The sequence below is a fragment of the Arachis ipaensis genome, chromosome B03 (assembly GCF_000816755.2).
Source record: "Arachis ipaensis cultivar K30076 chromosome B03, Araip1.1, whole genome shotgun sequence".
Taxonomy (NCBI): Eukaryota; Viridiplantae; Streptophyta; class Magnoliopsida; order Fabales; family Fabaceae; genus Arachis; species Arachis ipaensis.
Genome location: NC_029787.2, coordinates 44,459,636 through 44,471,434, shown reverse-complemented (window position 1 = coordinate 44,471,434; position 11,799 = coordinate 44,459,636).

The following is an 11,799-nucleotide window of genomic DNA, read 5'->3' as shown; positions in this document are numbered from 1 at the left end:
GATGGAGAAAATTCCAAGTGATAATGAATGCCAAAGAAAGGTTAGAGCTTAAATACATGGTAGCTACAACATGTAGGTAAGACAGCAATTAAGATCAAGAAGGCAATTCATGATAATTAGATGCAAGAGAGTAAAGGCATGCAAGGAATATGCATGAGAAGCATAACTCAAGCATCAAGTATTAAATGTTCCAAATTAAAGAGTACTTGTAATGATGAAAATTATGAATGATAATCCCAATTACATATGGATGACAAATAGTGTGAAAAAGAGGCATTCAAGTAAAAGAGTAAAACAAAATAGAGTTCAAGATGGCATAAGTAATTTTTCACAAACACTTGGTGTGCAGTTAAAGTAGAAATGAAAATAATATAATCCAAATGTATATGAGAGACAAAATGCAATGTCAATTGTCAAATTACTCCTCATAATATCCACAAGCTTCATTATAAAAAGGTAATACCCAATTAAAACTCCAATACCAACATAAGAATGCATGAAAAAGAAAGAAAAAGAAACCATAAATAATGAAGTTAAAAGAAAAATTGAGAAGAAGGAAAAGTAAGTAAATGCAATAATTAAAAGAGAAAGAAAAGAGTAGAGTAGAGGGAAGAAAAGAAACCTGATGGGGAAAATAAAGAAGGGAAGAAAAGAGTAGTGGATAGTAAGAAGGAATAAAGAAGAAAGGAGGGAGAAAAGAAAAGAAATAATTAGGATTGGAAAAGAATTAGGATTGGGGGAAGGGAGAATTGAAATCAGGCGGTGAATGAGTTTAATTGGGCGTCGCATGCGAGGCGTACGCGTAGGTCACGCTAATTCCAAGCGATGCGTAAGCGTACGCGTGATATGGGTTGTGCGAATGGCGGGAAGGCATCAACGTGCACACACAACTCTCTATTCGTTCTGCGCATGAGGCCTAAATCACATACGACACGTGCGCATCAGGGACGCGCACGCGTGAATGGCCATTATGGGAAAACGACGCGCACGCGTCAAGGACGCGTACGCGTGATGGGGCTTGTGCTCCCAGCACAGTTTCAACCCCACACCAACATAACTCTCTAGCCAAACACCATTTACGCCGATTTTCAGGGTCACGCATACGCGTCAAGGACGCGCACGCGTGGACTGGTGAAATCGCAAGCAACGCGCACTCGTGAGGGACGCGTACGCGTGGTCTTGCTTGTGCGCAAGGCACGTGTCCAGCACCAGTCCTGTCCAACTCTTTGTTCAATTCCTGGGTGTTGCGTATTCACGCATGACGCGTACGCATCAGCGACGCTTGCGCGTCGCGCACCCTTTCTTTTCTATGCAGAATGCAAAGTGTAAAATGCAGATGGATATGCAGAAATTATGAATGACTACTGTGGAAAACAAAAGAAAATAAAACTAAGAACAAAAAGGAACGATCATACCATGGTGGGTTGTCTCCCACCTAGCACTTTGCTTTTACATCATTAAGTTGGACGGTCCATAAGCTCAGTCTGCTTCTGTTGGTGGATCTTCCAAAATGAAGACCTCTAGCTCCTTATTGTCCTTCATCTTCTCACCATGATGCAGCTTTAAGTGATGTCCATTGACCTTGATGAATTTGGAACTTGAAGGATGACTCAGATGGAAGACTCCGTATGGTTCTGCCTTCTCTATTTTATAGGGGCCTTCCCATCTTGATCTCAACTTTCCTGGCATGAGTCTCAGCCTTGAGTTGTAAAGGAGAACTAGCTCCCCATGTCTGAACTCTCTTCTCTTAATATGCTTGTCATGCACAGCCTTCACTTTCTCTTTGTATAATCTGGAGTTGTCATATGCTTCGAGTCGAAGGGTTTCCAGTTCTACTAGTTGCAGCTTCCTTTCAGCACCAGCTTTCTCAAATCCCATGTTGAATTCCCTCACAGCCCATAAATCTTTATGTTCCACCTCCACCGGGAAGGTGACAAGCCTTTCTGTATACGAGGCGGAAGGGACTCATCCCGATGGGTGTCTTGTATGCTGTCCGATAAGCCCAAAGCGCATCAACAAGTCTGGTGCTCCAGTCCGTCCTATGAGGCTTGACTATCTTCTCCAATATGCACTTTATCTCTCTGTTAGACACCTCGGCTTGCCCATTGGTCTGAGGATGGTAAGCTGTTGCTACCTTGTGGACAATCCCATGCTTCTTCAGTTGACCTGCTAATCTCCTGTTACAAAAGTGAGTGCCTTGATCACTCAAGATTACTCGTGGTGATCCAAAACGACAGATAATATAGTTTCTAACAAATGAGACAATAATGTTAGCATCATTAGTACGGGTAGGAATTGCTTCCACCCATTTAGAAACATAGTCTACAGCTAACAATATATATAAAAAACCACTAGAGTTTAGGAATGGACCCATGAAGTCAATGCCCCAAACATTAAAAATTTCACAAAATAGTATAAGCTGTTGGGGCATCTCATCTCTCTTGGATATATTACCAAACCTTTGGCATGGAAAACAAGATTTACAGAAGGCAGTAGCATCCTTAAAAAGAGTGGGCCACCAGAATCCAGAGTCTAAAATTTTTTTAGCTGTTCTTTGAGGGCCAAAATATCCTCCACTCTCAGAAGAGTGCCAGGCCTCTAAAATTGACTGGAATTATGATTGAGGCACACACCTTCTAATTATCTGGTCAGCACCATACCTCTATAAATATGGGTCATCCCATATATAATATTTGGACTCGCTTTTCAGCTTATCCCTCTGGTGCTTAGTAAAATTAGGAGGGAAGGTATGACTGACTAGATAATTAGCTATAGGTGCATACCAAGGAACTACTTCAGATATTGCGTGTAAGCTATCCAATGGAAAAGCATCATTGATAGGAGTGGAGTCATCCTTAATGTACTCAAGGCGACTCAAGTGGTCCGCCACTAAATTCTGGAAACCACTCCTATCCTTAATTTCTAAATCAAATTCTTGCAGCAATAATATCCAACGTATTAACCTTGGTTTTGACTCTTTTTTAGCTAATAAATATTTTAGAGCTGCATGGTCTGATTACACTACCACTTTAGTACCAAGTAAATAGGCTCAGAATTTATCCAGAGCAAAAACAATAGCCAGAAGTTCTTTTTCAGTGGTAGTATAATTAGACTGATGGTGCACGAATTGTGAATCACACTTTTCACAACTCGTACCACTAACCAGCAAGTGCACTGGGTCGTCCAAGTAATACCTTACGTGAGTAAGGGTCGAATCCCACAGAGATTGTTGGTTTGAAGCAATCTATGGTTATCTTGCAATTCTTAGTCAGGAAGTCAATTGTATTTATCAGTTGAATTGCGAATAAACAAGAGAGCATGGGTTAAAGGTTACTTGTTATGCAGTAATGGAGAATATGTTGGAGTTTTGGAGATGCTTTGTCTTCTGAATCTCTGCTTTTCTTTGTCCTCTGATTCACACCTGCACGTCCTTCTATGACAAGCTGTGTGTTGGGGCATCGCCGTTGTCAATGGTTACATCCCCTCCTCTTGTGAAAATGATCCAAATGCTCTGTCACAGCACGGCTAATCATCTGAGGTTCCCGATCATGCTGGAATAAGATTCACCCTCCTTTTGCGTCTGTCACTACGCCCAGCACTCGCGAGTTTGAAGCTCGTCACATTCATTCAATCCCTGAATCCTACTCGGAATACCACAGACAAGGTTTAGACTTTCCGGATTCTTATGAATGCCGCCATCAATCTAGCTTATACCACGGAGATTCTGATTAAGGAATCTAAGAAATATTCATTCAATCTGATGTAGAGCCAGAATTGGGCAGAGAACTGGCGTTGAACGCCAGTTTACGTCGTCTATCCTTGGGCAAAGTATGGACTATTATATATTGCTGGAAAGCCCTGGATGTCTACATTCCAACGCAATTGGAAGCGCGCCATTTTTGAGTTCTGTAGCTCCAGAAAATCCACTTTGAGTACAGGGAGGTCAGAATCCAACAGCATTAGCAGTCCTTTTTCAGCCTGAATCAGATTTTTGCTCAGCTCCCTCAATTTCAGCCAAAAAAATACCTGAAATTACAGAAAAACACACAACTCATAGTAAAGTTTAGAAATATGAATTTTTCCTAAAAACTAATGGAAATAAACTAAAAACTAACTAGAATATACTAAAAACTATATGAAATTAACCCCAAAAAGCGTATAGAATATCCGCTCATCAACTGAGCAGCGTCTAAGGTCTTAGAAGTATAAGCAATTACGAAAGGGTCCTTACCTTCGTGCTGAGCCAGCGCTGCGCCTACTGCATGGTTGGAGGCATCACACATAATCTCAAAAGGCTGGCTCCAGTCTGGTCCTCTCACAATCGGAGCTTGAGTTAAGGCGATCTTCAGCTTATCAAACGCATTCATGCAGTCCTCACTCAGCTCGAACTCAACATCCTTCTGCAGCAGTCTGGATAAAGGCAATGCTACCTTACTGAACTCCTTGATAAACCTCCGGTAGAAACCTGACAAGCGATCGAGCATCTGATTGATAAATGGTAGGGGGTAGTGATCCTTGCGAGTAGCCTGGTTGAGGCGCCTGTAATCAATGCACACCCTCCAGGAATTCTGCACTCTAGTTGTCAGGAGCTCTCCATACTCATTCTGCACTGTTGTGACTCCGGACTTTTTGGGCACCACTTGTACTGGGCTGACCCACTCACTATCCGAGATTGGATAGATGATGTCAGCTTCAAGCAACCTGGTCACTTCCTTCTTGACAACTTCTAAGATGGTGGGGTTCAGTCTCTTTTGAGGCTGACGAACAGGCCTTCCTCCCTCTTCTAAAAATATTATGTGCTCACAAACTTGAGGGTTGATGCCTACTATGTCCGCCAAGCTCCACCCAATTACTTTCTTGTGTCTTCTCAGCACACTAAGCAGCTGCTCCTCCTGTTGGGAAGTGAGTTCCCTTGCAATGATAACTGGGAGCTTCTGATCATCCTCAAGGTAAGCATACTTGAGGTGGGGTGGAAGGGGCTTCAATTCCATTTTCTTCTCATGGCTAGGCACTTGATCTTCTGGAGCTAGTGATGGTGGCAATGTGTCGTCATCGTGTTTAGGGGGCCTCCCCACACTTGCACCCTGCTCCATGTGCATCTCTTCTACTCATTCTTGGTGAACTGCAGCTATAGTCTCATCAATGATGTTGCACTAGAAGATGGAATGATCTTCCGGAGGGTGCTTCATGGCTTCATCCAGGTTGAAGCTCATTGCTTTGCCATCTATCTCAAAAGAATAAGTTCCTGAGAAGGCATCCAATTTGAACTTCGAAGTCTTCAGAAATGGCCTTCCTAGCAGGATGGATGATGGTCTTCCTGAGTCATTAGGGGGCATCTCCAAGATGTAGAAGTCAATTGGAAATGTGAGCCCCTTAATGCTCACCAGCACGTCCTCAGCAATTCCTACCACCGAGATTATACTTTTATCTGCCAAAACAAAACGTGCTGCCGACCTTTTTAAGGAAGGGAGCCTCAAAGCATCATATACAGATAATGGCATAATGCAAACACATGTGCCTAAATCACACATGTAGTCAAAAAATTGTACACCCCCAATGATACATGTAACCATGCATGGTCCCGGATCCCCACATTTTTTTGGTATGGTACCCATTAAAGCAGATATTGAGCTACCTAAGGGAATAGTTTCTAAATCCTGTATTCTATCCTTATGCATGCATAAATCCTTTAGAAACTTCGCATATTTAGGTACCTGGCTAATAGCATCAAAAAGGGGAATGGTTACCTCAACCTTTTTGAAGATTTCCACCATCTTTGGGTCGAGCTCCATCTGCTTCCTGGACTTCCTAGCAAGGTGTGGAAAGGGGATGGGGATGGCGTCCTTTGTAGCTTCAGCTTCTATTTGTGCGCTTTTCTCTGGTTGAACTTCTTCTGTTTCAACCCTGTCATGTACTTCACCCTCCTCTTCAGCATCTTCTACCTCAACAATATCTTCAACTTGAATGTCCTCCTGTGAGCTTGGCTCCTCATGACTTCTCTCTTGCAGTGTGGTTCTGGACCTCAAAATGATGGCATTTATTCCACCTTTGGGGTTGGGTAAGGGTTGAGAAGGAATTGCACTGGAGGTTGAAGGTTGATTGTTGGAGGTAGAAGGTAGTTCTAGCCGGGAGATTAGAGCATGTAAAGTGGAGGTAAGAGCAGTGATGCTAGAGGTAAGTGAATTCTGAAGGTCTTTTTGTTCTTGTACAATAGAGTGGAGCATCTCATCATTGGTAGAAGAAGGGGGATAAGTAATTTGAGGGGCCTGCTGTTGGTTGTTCTGAGGCGCTTGGGGTTGCCTTTGGTGAGGTGCTCTGTAAGGCTGGTTTTGGTTTTGCTGTTGGTAAGGAGGGTTCTGCTGTTTGTTGTTGTTGTTGTTCCACCTCTGATTCCCACTGTTGTCTCTGCCTCCTCGATTGTAGTTGTCCCTCCATCCTTGGTTGGAATTATCTCTCCACCCCTGGTTGGAATTATCTCTCCAGCCTTGGTTGGAGTTATCTTCTCAACTTGATTGTAGCTTCCACCTTGGCTATAATTGCCGCTTTGTTGATAGTATCCTTGATTTGGGCGGTCATAGAAATTGTGAGTAGCTGCCAAGATGTTGTCTTCTTGTTGGAGCTGCGGGCACTCATCAGTGTAATGAGTATAACAGACACATATTCCGCACACTCTCTGAGGAACCAACTGTTGACATTGTTGTTGTGGGGGAGGCTGTTGTTGTTGTTGATTCAGCTGTAGCTGCTTCAGTATGTTGGTCATCTCTCCCAGAGTCTGTGTGAGAGCAGTAGTCTCGCTACTTGAGAAAACTTCCGCAATAGCCTTGGGATGGTTGTTCTTGTGCCTGACATTCTGGGTAGACTCAGCTAGATCGGTGATCAGTTGCCAAGCTTCTGTCGCCGTCTTGTACTTCTTCAGAGAGCCATTACTTGCAGCATCTAATGTAGTCTTATCCTGAGGCTTCATACCTTGTGTGAAGTAGCTGATCAACACCAACTGGTCAATCTTGTGGTGGGGACAACGTTCCCAATATTCATAAAGAGTTTCTGACTCGCCTTGGATAATGCAGGAAATTTCTTTCCTCAGCCTATCTGTAACTTCAGCTGGAAAGTATTTTTCCAGGAATTCCCTTCTGAGTAGATCCCAATTGGCAACGACTGCTTCAGTTTGGGTGTAGAACCACTGCCTTACCTTTTCCTCAAGAGAAAACGGGAAGGCATACAGCCAAATAGTAGTTTCATCTGCACCATGACGCCTAGTAGTTGAGCAGGCTGTCTGAAAATCTCTGAGGTGCTTGATAGGCTCTTGAGCAGGTAAGCCATGAAACTTGGGCAGTAAGTTGATTAGCGCAGTCTTCAGTTCAAAATATGTAGCCAGATTTGGGTGACGCGCTTAATACGGTTGCAAGGTAAAGTCTGGAGCTCCTGCCTCCTGGAGAGTAATCCTTCTGGGCTCCGCCATATTACCTGCACGTAAATTAGCAGAATTAGTAGAAAGGGAGCTTGTTTCTTCCTCGGATGGTGCTTCAGATTCGCCTTCTGATGAGATTGGTGAATTAGTAAGAACCACTTCACCACCCTCAGAGGCTAACCGACGCCGAGCTCGCCTAATACGTAAAAATAGTTCTTTCAATTTCAGGATCAAACGCGGCTAAGCTCGAGTCAGGTAGTGAACGCGTCATTCAATGAAAGAAACATATAGCTCATGGTAATAAAATAAAATAAAATATGCAGAAATTAAAAATATGTACACTAACCAATAATTTAGCACACAATTGCAACGCCCCGGCAACGGCGCCAAAAATTGACGTGACGGAAAATTGCCAATTAAGAATTTATAATAAGAACAGTGTTGCAAGTACAGTTCTTAACTGACAAAAATTTCGCTTATCAATTTAAAAAGGGTTGTCACAAAATTAGAATAAAAATACTGGGAGTAGAAATCACAGGTCGTCTCCCAACGAGTTGACAAAAGAGTGCTATTTCATTAGTCAGGAATTTTCCGAGAAATTTTAAGAGTTAGGGGATAGAAAAATAAATGATTACAAATTAAAGCAATGTAAATTGAAAGAGATTTATGTATTCAAAATAAAAAAACCTTGACCAGGAGAAGATTAATCGGAAGTTCTATCCTTGTTGGATTTTCTCGAATATGATAGTAAAAGGTTGTTGTTTTTACTTAGTTAACCCTTACCGAATAAAGAAAAGTAAAGTAATTAAGCTAACTCTTATTCACAAGTCCTAATCCTCTCCTTATGGAAGGATTAGCGTTAGTGACTAGAAAATTAGCCAACAACTTCCAATTAAAACCAACACTTGAGTATTCCAACTCAAGGGTCTCCTTTCAATCAACTCCTAAGTCAAGTTGGGAGCCTAGTCCATTGACATGAATACAACGTTCACAGACATATAAGAAGAAGACATGATAAATTAAATAAAGTAATACTGTGAAAATTTAATTAAAGGTAAAAATAATTCTTTGCATTAATAAATCCCAAAATCATAAACATACGTATCTGAACAAGGTTAATGGGCAATAAAAGAGTAAAGGAATAAGGAAACAAACTAGAATAATGAAAACTTCAACGGAGGTAGTGACTCTTCTCAATATCCAAATCAAAAGCATAAAACTCTAAAAACTATGAATGTGAAGAAACCTAAAGGAAGTAGTAGAATTCTCTCTATGATTCCCAAATTAAAACTCAAAAACTATGCGAATGAGAATGTGTGTTGAATCTCTGCTTATCTCCTGGCTCTAGTCTGTGTTTCTGGGCCGAAAACTGGGTCCAAACTCAGCCCAAAATTGCCCCAGCGTTTTCTGCGATTTTTGCAGGTGACCCATGTCACGCGTACGCGTCAGTCACTCGTATGCGTCGCTGGTCATCTTCGCGCATCACGCGTACGCGTCAGGTACGCGCACGCGTCACCGTGCAAACCCCAATTCGCGCGCACGCGTGAGCCATGTGTGCGCCTCGCTTCTCGCTGGTTGTCTCCTTTATTTCTTGTGTTTCTTCCATTTTTGCAAGCTTCCTCTCCATCCTCTAAACCATTCCTACCCTATAAAGCCTGGAAACACTTAACACATAGATCACGGCATCGAATGGTATAAAGGAGAATTAAAATACACAAATTAAAGGCTTAGGAAGCAAGTTTTCAACCATAGAACAAAATTGGGAAGGAATTGTAAACTCATGCAAATTGTATGAATAAGTGTGCAAATGCTTGATAAAACCACTAAAATTAGCACAAGATAAACCATAAAATAGTGGTTTATCAATCCGCACCTCGGATTTCAAGCTTTCGACCTCTCGCAAGGACTGACGGTACTTCCCGTCTAGTACCCCAGCTTGGGTTAGGATGGGCTCCGCCCTCCTTGGCGGGACGGTTGCAGCTGTCAGCATGCACCGATAGATCCACCTAGCCTGAGCGCCAAGATCCCCATCATGGAAGAACTCATCGGTGCCCGGCATGATATGCGAGTCGATAAAACCCCCAGTATCAAAATTCTTCTCCATAATGGTAAGCGACCCTTCAGGGCTGGAGGTCGGCTTCCGCATACGGGGGTTCTCGACTATTACCACCTCGGGGCCTTCCCCACTAGGCTCTACCTCAGGAGGGACCACGTTGCTGCTGGGAGCGGCAATGGCGGTAAGGCCGGTAGGCCCCAGAGGCGGAGGTGGAGCTGATTGCACTTCAGGAGTAGGAGAGGACGCAGGGTTGGCAGTGGGGGTGGCGGAGCTGTCCTCGCTATGCCCGGGAAGAAACTGGGTCATTAAATCTTCAAGTCCGGTCTTCTCGGCTGCCATAGACACTGCAGTAATGACACACAACAACTCGTTAGTCAAAAAAAAAAGAGAGAAGAACTAGCCGACCACTCACCTACATAGCTCCTGCCCATCTCTTGGTCACCCATCAAATTAAAAACAGCCAACAACACGTCAGCTATATTTTTGTCCTGCTGGGTCAGCCCTTTGTACGTTACCTTGGGAAAGGAACTGGACCCAGCTCCGAAGTTCCAGTAGGTCGGAATCCGCCGTTCCCCTTCCAAGGTCAACCAGAAGGGGTGCTGGCCTTCGGCAGGCCGTACTTTAAAGAATTTGTCTTTGAAGCCATGAAACGAATGTTCGAACACCCCGAAGATTCGCTTACCCTGGGCAGCCCGAAAGGACATAAACCCCTTCTTATGCCTTCCCTCTTTGGAAGTGTTTGCCAAAACGAAGAGCCACAAAAACACTTCTACGGAGGCCGGCAACTCCAGGTACTCACAAACCATCTCGAAGCATCGGATGATGGCCCAACTATTCGGGTGCAGCTGTGACGGCGCCATGTCGCACCGGTTTAGAAGTGCCATTTGGAAGGGGGAAAAGGGGATGCGAACCCCCAGGACGGTAAACATTGCCTTATACATCCAAATCAAGTTGGCAATTCGGGGGGTGTTCAAGTTAAGATGACATATTTGTTCGTGGTCTGCGGGAATGAACACTTCGTAGCGTTCCTCCTCGGGACCTCCCCCACATAATTGATCGGCTTGGCGGAAATCCATGAGCTCTTATAAGGTTATTTGAGAGGGTGTATCCTTCATGTCTGAGGTGAACCAGGCGTATCGGTCAACACGGGACCTCGGAAGAGGAAGTTGCGCCATACCTACAGTGGGGGCACTACTCAAAGTCAGACTAATAGGTCGGGAAGCTGGGAAAATCGGAACTAACACTATATATCACAGTAAGCCTATCTACAGTTAAACAAAGGCTAAAAACCAAAAATCTAAATGGTAACCCCCTCTAAAGCCTAACTGACAGTGGCGTGATTCAAACAAAACGCACGCATAGCCTAAAAGCTACAAAAACGCAAGGGGATGGCAATAGTAGATAACAATAGCAATCATTCATTAAAAAGGAGATGCTTACCAGGAAGGAAGTTGTCAAATGATTTCAGAAACATCTGAGGAATCAAAGGCGGACCAATGCAGTGGAATCCAGAAAGCTGGAAGGGAAAATGAGAAGAAGTAGCATAGGAATGATTTAGGAATGAGGAAAGGGAACGTGAAAATAAGGAAGAAAAACTGGAAACAAAAGAATAACTTCCACAGAGAAACGCAAAAGTCAGGGGTAGAGTGCACTTTTCACAAGGTTTTCAAATTAATCATAATGGCATTTAATGTCAGGTGCGGAGAACGAGGCGACGAGAGACGCCCCCGAAGCAGACGAACTTCACCCGCGCATAGGAGACACGCCCTTGTCACGAGCGGCCGACTCGGCGAGGCCCCAACCAGGGAGAAAGTAGGATGAAACACGCCAACAACGGTGCATGCGGCCATAGCTGACACGTTGGAGGCACTGTTCTGGCCCGGCCCAGTTGGCCCTGTGCCCGGGTCCGTCGACCCGACGAGTTGGAAAGATCCGAACCAGGCGACCCAGACGTCGTCACCCCTTTCACCTGGCACCTGACAGTTGGGCAAGGAAGCTTCTCAGAAGGTGGGTCTCCCCAATGTGAGACCCGCCCTAGTACAGACTATATAGGGAGAGGGCCCTACCCCTCCTCCAGAGGTACGTCATCTAACCCTCACTTTTTCTGCCACCTTGTATGGATTCTGACTTGAGCGTCGGAGTCCCTTTTGCAGGTGGCTCCCCCCTCACCACTTCATCAGCCCAGGAGATCCTCGAGCTCCATTCCTTTCCCTTCAACATTTGCCCAGGAGGTCCAATCACGCACGAACGACTCGAATCCAGGTTTTCCCATTACTCCCGTATATCCAGCACATACGACCCATTCAGGAACTAACCGAACACAACTATATTAGGT